We start from the raw sequence: 10,282 nt of genomic DNA, 5'->3' as shown, positions 1-10,282 counted from the left end.
GTATGTTTGTGCACCATGGGTGTGCAGTGTCCGAGGAGGTCAGACGAGGGTATCAGCTCCCCTCACACTGGAGTTATGAACAGTGAATGGCAAGCCACCATGTGCGTCCTGGGAATCAAACCCCGGTTCTGCATAGGAGCAGCAAGTGCTCCTCACTCCTGAGCAATCTTCTAGCCCTGGGTTGATTTTTAAAGCAAGCCTGTGCTCTGGCATTAGGGGTGCATGCCAGTCATCCTAGCATCAGGGAGACAGAGGCAGGACTTTGAGGCTGATGTGGGCTCCATTGCAAAATCCTACCTCAAAAAGAAAAACAAAACAAAATAAAGAATTCAAAAGCAAAACAAAGGCAAAAAGGAAGAAAGAAAGAAAGAAAGAGAGAAAGAAAGAAAGAAAGAAAGGAAGGAAGGAAGGAAGGAAGGAAGAAAGGAAGGAAGAAAGGAAGAAAGGAAGAAAGGAAGAAAGGAAGGAAGGAATCAGAGAATGTAGCTTAGCTGTAAAATCATTTGGTTATCTTATTAAACATCATGAATTTAATCTACAACATCGAAACAGGCAAAAATTTCTCATTATTTTAAACTTACCCCTCCCCCCCCAGGATTTAGTGGCTAAGTAACTGGCTTGATATTTCTAGATATTTTTAATTGTTTATACGAAGATACTTCTCTGCTCTGTCTCTCATTCACAGATAGGAAATGACAAGTCTTTACATGACCTCATAGGTAGTTCACAGACTACACAAGTCATCTTTGTTCATGATCTTGTAGAGCAAAGGGTCTTTAATCCATCCTAGAGCTTCCTCCCCAACGGACCAATGACTGGCCTGAGGTGATATCTCTTGTGGAATCTCCAACCTCTCACAGGGACAGGGAAGCCATTTTTCTGGGAGGGAAACAACAGATACACCCCAGTCCTAGGACCACCTTTCCTGTCATGGAGACCATCATTCCCCATCTCCAGTGCATGCCTGAGTCTTGCCATCTCTCCATGTCTCCTAGCAAGACATCAGTCACCAACCCAATGTGAGTCATTAAAGACATCATTCTCTGTATTCTAAGATTTATAATCTCACGTCTTTCGTTTAATCTTTCTCCTTGCTTTTCCAATCCTCAATATGTTCTCACTCTGGAATTCTAGCTCATTGCCTGCAAAGCCCTCTAAATAGATACCTATTTCCCCACCTTCCCTACCCTTTCTCCCATACAATACCTTTTTAGATGTAACTGTTGGCTTGAACTCTAATAGGCATTTAAAACCCAGCCTGAAACTCAGCCCTGGACCCTACCACAGTAAATCTCCCTCTAATTAAAAACAGGGAGAAAGAGTCTCTGTATCTAGTGCATGTCAATGTCTTCCTTCTGTTGCTCACCCCAAGCAACTCCTTGGCTGTGTTCCTGATTCCACTGTCCACCTCTAGTCCCTCAGCAGTGAGAGTGGCTTGGTGTTCAAAGGGCTGCAGAGTCGTGCCATCTTGACCTGGAGCTGCTGCAGTAGCAGCCTGCACTTTCCCATCCCACCCCACCTCACCCCACCCCCAATTCTTCTGCATCACTGCACTCACTTCCCTATAGTATCCCAGCTGGCTCTGCTCTACTCACATTCATCTTCAACACACCCACTCAGGCCCCAGACAGTGGAGCCACTGTACTGACCCTCACTAGGCTTAAAGTCCAATGTAAACTTCACCCTTCATGCTGAGCTCTCGGGTCCTCACAGACCTGAGTCTGATCCCTCCTCCAATTCTGTCTTCCTCCCTCACCTCCCATTTCCATTCTGTTCCAGCTACCTTGCCTGCATGGTAGAGCTACATCAAACCAATTTCTTTCCATCATGGGGCTACGCCCCAGCTGTGATTTCTGCATGCAATTCTTTTTTCCCTTCTCTCTGATAAATCCACTAAAGGCTTCTCACTGGACACATCTTCTCTCCACACCCCCAGAGCACACCTTCCCAGTCTCCTTCACCAGGCTTATGGAGGCTCGCTTACCCCACATGGTATACATCAGTAGGTGTCAGTTCCCAGTACACTGTGCTGAACTCTTATTTATTTGTCTGTTCATGGTGTGGTGTTAACACCATGAAGAGGAACAGGATATTTATTAACAGATATTCCTAAGCACATTCCAGAATCTCAAACAGTGGCTGGCTGTGGTTATGGCTGCATGCTTATTTGTTGCATGACTAAATGATTAAGTACCTGGAAAGAGAATTAAATGATGTAACTAGAAATGTGTTGCAAAATGCAATATAGAGATACAGTTTGTAACTAGACAGCCACCATCCTATAAAGGTTAATGCTAAGTGCTAAACATGCCCAGTCTATTTTAGACACAGGAAAATTTTAACTAGAAAGCCAACTTTGGAGACATACAGGATTCCAGTGATGGGGTAGTACTGTATTCTCAGACATCGTTTCACTAAGCTTGCTGGAGTTTGGGGTCTTTGCAATGACACAATGACACCATTAAATTGTGGATTCCATCGGGATATGTAGGCCATGTGTCAGATGTTTTACTGACTTGGAATGTGGGGAACCACATAGGTAGGAACATGATACCTGGAGCAGGGGGATGTCTCTGTGCTTAATTGCTTGTCTTGAAAGTGTGAGGTTCCCTTAAACCCATGCAAATTTCAAGTGGGTCTAGAGCCCTCCTGTAACATCAGACAGAATTTCCCAGAGTAAGGTGGCTAGCAAGACTGTCCACATCAGTTAGTTCTGGGTTTGATTTAGATACCTTGTCTCGATAAGGTGGAAGAGTAATTGAGTATGATTTCCTACATCACCCTCCGGCCTCCACATATGTGGAGCCACACTCTTGTGAACACCCATTCATATCTCTCTGTATCTCTGTCTCTGTCTCTGTCTCTCTCTGTCTCTTTTGGGGTTTATGAATTCTTCCTGGTATAGCACTTCCATTACACTGCTCTGAGAATTAGTGCACTCTTTTCTCTATGAAGAATAATCATAAAGACAACCTGTATGTAGCCAGACTTTGGCTACTTTGTGGGTTCTTTTTTTCTTTCACCCTTCTCCACCCCCTCCTTCCTAACTTTCAACCATGTAACAATAGGAAGGAGGGAAAAAGGATAGAGGGGGAGGAGTTGACAATATCCTTAGACAACTTCCTGCTGATTAGGGAGGATGAATTCCTTGGGGTAAGTTTGAGCTTCACTATCAGAGTATCTAATTTCTTTCCATCCCTTTGCACATAACTACTACTTGACAAACTGCAACAGACTGCAACCAACCACCAACTGGCCAACCAGTCCCTTCTATTGGGGCCCTAGTATTTATATACCCTCTCAAAAAGTCCCAGAATCCCAAATGTTCCACAGTTGTAGAAACTATTTGCAGCTGGCAAAACCATGCCCCTTCTAGAGCATGAGGCAAATCATAGTCACCTGCTGTGAAATAGCCCCATATCCCCACAACTGATTAAAAAAAAAAATATCCTCATAATATTCTGTGTTTTTAAGAAACCAAAATTCTCACTACACCCCAAACATTAGATTCCTTTGTCTTTTAAATCTCAAGTTGTTGGGTTGGTGAGATTGCTCAGTGGTTAAGAGCACTGACTGGTCTTCAAAAGGTCTTGAGTTCAAACCCCAGCAACCGGATGGTGGCTCACAACCATCCAGAATTTGATCTGGCGCCCTCTTCTGAAGTATCTGAAGACAGCTACAGTGTACTTACACATAATAAATAATAAATAAAACACTTGCCTTTAAAATAAATAAATATATTTTAAGTTGAGTCTATAACTATCAGTGCCTGTAAGTCCAGAAGACTAGATGAGTTCTTTACAGAACCAATTTCATAAATAGTTTTCTCTCCTGACTCTCCTAAATCAACTCACAAGTTTAATACATAAATTACCTAAATAGACCAGTTTTCTCAGCACACTGGAAAAGCCCAGGATCAAGAACTCTAGGGGAAGATGGCATGTGTCACTGGCTCTACCCACTAGCCTCACTTGGAGTGGCAGCTCGTACTCACAGCATCCCATGGGACAGAGAACCTTAGTCAGTAGAATTTGATTAACTTGCCCTTTATTCCATATCAGCCCCTTGGTTTGTGACTGGTCTCTGTCAATCTAGTCTGCTGCATGTGAAGAAGGAAAGGGTGTAGACAACCCACATGTGTGCAAATATTCACCTGAGGACTCACCAAGTATACAGTTGCTAGACATTTTTCTATTTATTTTTCCCTTCACAGTAATATTAAAAGAAGGACACAGGTCTGTGGAGTCATTCAGTGGTCAATACTTGCCTGGTTATATGAGGTACTAGAGTCTATTCACAATTCCACAGAGAAACATTGAATATGTGAATATTTACAAGGAAATCGTGGAGCTCAGGACAATGTTCAGTGTCTAAAACTAAAGTATAAATCTGTATATGCCAACATTTTCCCAAATTCATTAGTAAAATAAAGAGATAGAAGAACACCTTCCAAATCATTAACTGAATCTTTCAATTAAACCATTTACTTACAACATCCTTCTAATGTCTAGAAAGACAGGCTCTTTCTTGACATAAAATTATTGATTAAAGATTAAAAAACAGACTGATTTTCAGTGGATCTTGGGTTTTAAAAGGTGTGTGATCCTGTTCTGAGTCGAATCAATCTAGTTGTTCTTCAGATGATTTTTTTTATTATTATTTTAAAGCCACATAGTAATTCTTGTGAATAGGAGAAAGAAACAAAACAGTCCCTATTTATTCCTGTCTTTTGAACAACAGATTTAGTGCCCACATTTTGCTTGCATGCTATATTAGATTATTTTTCTATCAAGAGACAAATTCTCATGGCCCTCATTTCCTCGTTGGATCTGTGGGGACTGGAACACTGAGGTGGCACAGGACAACAACAGAATGAACGTGCTAATGACCTTGGTGGGTTCAGAAGTTTGCCTAGAACCTGGGAATACCAAGGGGATGCTGGCTCTGCCTCCCTTGTGGATGCTGATGAACTCAGAGCCCCTTGGGACTCTTTTCAGGCTCCCCTGGAGAACAACATCTTCGCAACTGCAGCTTTCTGCTCTGCAAACATTGGCACCTACCAAGGACTGCACATGGAGGGGTCTGATTGTTCTGGCAGCATGTGTATAGTAGAGGATTGCAGGTTCGATCAGCAATAGGAGGAGAGGGCCTCGGCCTTGTGAAGGTTCTGTGCCCCAGTGTAGGGGAATGCCAGGGCCAGAAAGTAGGAGAGGGCGGGGTGACAGGCATGGGGAGGTGGGAGGCAACAGGGATTTGTTTTTGTTTGTTTGTTTGTTTTTTGGAGGGGAAACCGGGAATGGAGAAATTTACATGTAAATAAAGAAAATATCAAAAAAAAAAAAAAAACATTGGCACCTTCAGACAGAGGGTGATGCTGAGGCAGGCATAGGTACCTTGATTTTCTCCACAGCGACTCCAACTGCAACATCTATGTGCATCTAATGAGGAAGGCACTGAATATCCTGACTTTTGTGGGGCCACACCTTCTACACTGAGGTGCTTAGTGCACTAGCCATACTCAGGTACAATGGTGAGTAGGTCCTGAAGGAGGGAGCTGATCCCAGACATCTGCACTTCTCAGCCTGTTTGTTCAAAAAAGACAAGCTGTGGGCTTAGCTCAGCAGTAGAGTGCCCACCTATCTTGTCCCAGCTCCTGGTGAGTGGGGAGGTAATTCCAGGATACTGAGACAGGACAGCAGCAACATAGGACAGACATTGTGTTGCTTAACTGTCAGTGATGTGTGATGTTTACAGGATTGGGTGTGACAGTGCTGAGCAGACACAGAAAACATGAGCTTCCTTGTGTGTTAATATTGAAACTAGAGTTTGTGAAAGAAAGAAAGAAAGAAAGAAAGAAAAAGGAAGGAAGGAAGGAAGGAAGGAAGGAAGGAAGGAAGGAAGGAAGGAAGAAAGAAAGAGATGATCTATGAGGTGTGAGTTTTATTTGGGTTTCCCAATCTTACAACAGAAATGAAATGTATATTGGCTCCTTGTTGAATGACCCAGGTCCCCTGCTCTGAGAGGGTAATTCAGTACCCTACACACTGTTATTATAGTCAAACCTGGGGCTTGGGGTAAGATCTTTATTTAGTCTTTTAAATGATAAAATAGTTTTGTTTTAAAAAAGGTTAATGTTCAAGAGAGCTGAAATAGTTCCTTCTGAGTACTGCCAGCCCCCTAGGGCCTGGCAAAAGCTCACAGCTTTGACTCCAATCAAATGCAGACATTTCTGAGATGAAGCAGTACACGTGAAGACAGGAGATCCTCCCGGTCTGACCCATTAGTACCCACAGGTGACATTAGTGTGACACACTTTCTGCTCATGCTTCCAAACACACAAGCTGTAGAGATGCTACACAGCTCAAGGACCCCTCTGTGCAGGTGAACAGTTTCGCTGTTTCCAACACCGTCTGTGAATGACTGTCTGTCTCCTCTTGGCCTTTCTACCTGTCACTTCAACCCATGTAGGGAGAACTCGGCTCCAATCTAGTGTCTGGTCCTATCCACGTTTCCCTCTGGAGCAAGGAAGAGGAAGAGGAATATTTCTCCAGGACAAGAAAACCCATCCGGCTGTGAGGCTGAGTTAACCCATGAGTAACTGCCTGCTCTCTGTCCAGGTGTGAAGCATGCAAGGATGTGCCTGGCTCAGGCTACCCCAGCATAGGAAACTCTACTTAGTGCATGGAGAGGTATTTAATGTCATTGAGACACATATTATCCATTTTATAGATAAAGGAATTTAAAAATGGACCCAGAGGAAAACTGAAGGACAGCTTTAGTTTATTAGAGTTTAAGAAACCAAAGAGCAGGAATGCTGGAGATCTCAGAAGCTGCTGGAAAGAGATAGGAATGGAAGGAAGAGGAAGGGAGGGAAAGAGGGAGGGAGGGAGGGAGGGGGAGAAAGGCAGACATGATTTTTGCATTAGAGGTTATCAAAACAGCAGGCTCAGCAATGAGTCTCAGGAATGATTGAGGTGGGGTTAGGGGCTTGGTTAAAGAGCAAGAACGGATTTTGGCAAGAACCTGGAAAGAGGACATAGAGAAAAAAATCTCTCTCAGAGCAGGCATGCCCAGCAGGGAGGGTCTGTAAGCAGTTGTCCTGTAAGCAGTTGTCCTGGGAGAGTGTTTTCGGGTCTGGGAGTGCATTTCTCACTGAGGGGACAACTGCCTGCACCCTCTTATCATGTCCTCTGGGGAGTGTTGTTTCCTTTCAACCTCTGGCTTGTGTCTCCCTGAGGATGAAATAAGATTTTTCTCCTTGTCTTAGGAGGTCACAGCTTTGTCCTGACAAACAAAGCCCCTGGACAGCCTACACAAAAGGGTCTCATCAACAGCTCACTAAGCCTCACTAAGTAAAGTGGCTTACTGACTGATCATATTTGTCTCAGAGGAGGTCACTGTGCTAGTGCTCATGTCTCAGGGAGGTGTCCAGATGTCGGAGGCACACATGTCTGCATCAGAAAGGATCTTGTCAGTCATGGCTCAAAATATTTTTACCACAAAGCTGGCACAGACAGGCATATGCTTCCAATTGGTCTGAGAAGAGCTGGCCTTGAACTCAGAAATCCATCTGTCTCTGCCTCCCAAGTGCTGAGATTAAGGGCATGCACCACCATGGCCAGGCATGAATGGCCTTTTTAATTCTTTTTTTTCTCTGGGAAGTTCTATCACTAGGACAATAGTCATGGTGCTCTGGACTTAAGTACTTGTGCAGAGAGCTGAAATCCTGGACCTAAGGCTAAGCACCGCCGTGGAAAAGCTATCCCTCCAGAGACTACTTCAGAAAGATTAAGGGCTGTGCCATTCCTGGAGCCTTTCAGAGAGTAAAGGTGCCCAGTACCAGGTTGGAAGAAAGTCTAGTGCTAGTGGGAAGGCCTTGTGAAGTTGCTGGTGGGGATGGCACTCCATCTAGATTTCAGGTCTTATGTTCATTTGTTCCTTAATATTATTTTTGTTTTAGGGAGAGAAAAAATCTCATGTTAGAGAAATCAATAGCTTAGTAGAATCAAATTTGAAATAGTGTGTTATGCAAAATCTAGACACTCTAGTAATGACTTTAGTTCTCACAGAGACACAAATCCCGAGGGGACATGAGAGGCAGCTGATTTTTTTAAAAGAGCATCAGTAAAGCAGCCTCTTAAGATGTGATGACATGGAGGCCACTAGTGTAAACATTCCTCTTAAACATGCACATAAAAAGTTGCCAAATCTTCCCAGGGGAAGGTCGTTCTTGACAGTGTCAGTCAGAAAAATGAATATTAGGAAGGAAATATGAACTCAGGCTGTTCTGAAAATGAGACCCAAGCCCTTTGTTGTGCTAGGGTTTCAACTGAGAAACCCTAGCACAACATGAGTTTCTCAGTTCCCAGCACCCCTTTGGAAGCATCAGCTTGTCGCTATAGTGACTGGAGAGCCATATCAATATGTTCAACCTCTTTTGTCTTCCTCTCTCATCTCCACTTTCATCCTGTTTTTTAGGAGAATGCAGAGGAGACTTGGGGTTCTGATCTCTGAGAAGCTAATGACAAAGATAAAAGGACAGACTAGCATTTTATCCTGGGACTAGCTCAATGGTTAAGAGCACTTACTGCACCTGCAAATGACCTGTGTTGGGTTCCCAGCACCCACATCAGGAGGCTCACAACCACCTCCAGGTCCAGCTGATCCCATGTTCCTTTCTGGCTTCTTAAGGAACCTGCACAGAGACAGTCAGAGAAACACAGAGGCAGAGACAGACAGACACACACACACACACAGAGAGACACAGACAGATGCTTATATATGTACTTTTCTTAAACTAGAACAAATATCTGAAAGAGCATACTTGTCGACTGAAGTATGAAATAAGAAAGACCCATTTTTACATTTTTTCAAAAAAACTCAAAAAAAAAACCTATAGCAGAATAAGAAATGAGAAAATGACTTGTAGATAAACAAAAGGTTTACAAACAAGCAACTTTTTTTTTTTTTTTTTTTTTTTTGGTTTTTCGAGACAGGGTTTCTCTGTGTAGCCCTGGCTGTCCTGGAACTCACTTTGTAGACCAGGCTGGCCTCGAACTCAGAAATCCATCTGCCTCTGCCTCCCAAGTGCTGGGATTAAAGGCGTGTGCCACTACTGCCTGGCTAACAAGCAACTTTTAAACTTGAGAAATGTTCTTGTTGATGACTGAGGGCCAGCAATTTAAAACATGAATATACTGACCTATTATCATCAATAACCATGAGCTATATATTTAAGAGAAATGTGCAAATGGTATATATTACTTAGAAATATGCCAATGAATGATTTTGGAAAAAAAATGATTTACTGTCAGGCATGGTGGTACATACCTTTAATTCCAGTGCTTGGGAGATAGAGGCAGGAGGAGCTCTCTAAGTTTGAGGCCAGCCTAGTTCCTATAGTGAATTATAGGCCAAATAGGGCTACAAAGTAAGACTCTTGTCTTAGAGAGAGAGAGAGAGCAAAAGGGAGGGAGAAGAGAGAGAGAAAGAGTGATAGAGAGACAGACAAAGACAGTGAGATATTTCTTATTATTTACTTATTTAGTTATGTGTGTGTTCTCACAATACATTTGGCTTTGTTGAGTAGCTCAGGACAGCTCTGAGCTTGATGTGTAGCCAAAGATGGCCCTGAACTCCTAATCTTTCTACCTCTGTTTCTTGACTACTGGGATTACCATGATGTGTTACCACATTGCGTTTACATGGTGCTGGATGGTGCTGAAGATGAAACGTGGACTTCATGCATGCTAGGCAAAAGTGAACCCCAGTCACATATTTTGTTTTCCATGTATTTGAACTTGCAATATCTGAGTGGTCAAATTTCCAAGTGATGTCACATGCCTATGCTCATTTGAATTAAGCAAATTGCTTGTTTCCCATTTATAATACCATTGTCTGTTAAATAACAAGTATTATTAACTAGAGGCTATTAACTATAGACACACACTCTTTCTATGAACCATCTGTCTTTTGATGGGGTGAAGATGGTCTGGTGGGTATGTATCCTCTGACTTGTGGTCAAAATACAGGACAGATTCCTAGACATGACATTAATGAGCAAAGCGAAAATACTCAATTCTCAATCCTGTAAATGAAACATGTTTCTTTTATTAAAACAACATGTGTGTGGAGAGAGAAGTAGTGATCTCTTAAGAACTATGATGTCAACTTAAACTCTCATCAAGCATGCAAAAAGTAATTAATTTCTCACGCCTTTCAGTAATCCATGCAGCATTGGTGCAGGGCATGCAGGCCACCTCAGCTTTCCTGTATGCCAAAG

This window comes from Mastomys coucha, unplaced genomic scaffold (assembly GCF_008632895.1).
Source record: "Mastomys coucha isolate ucsf_1 unplaced genomic scaffold, UCSF_Mcou_1 pScaffold5, whole genome shotgun sequence".
In the NCBI taxonomy this organism is placed as follows: domain Eukaryota; kingdom Metazoa; phylum Chordata; class Mammalia; order Rodentia; family Muridae; genus Mastomys; species Mastomys coucha.
Note: the sequence above shows the minus strand (reverse complement) of the source record.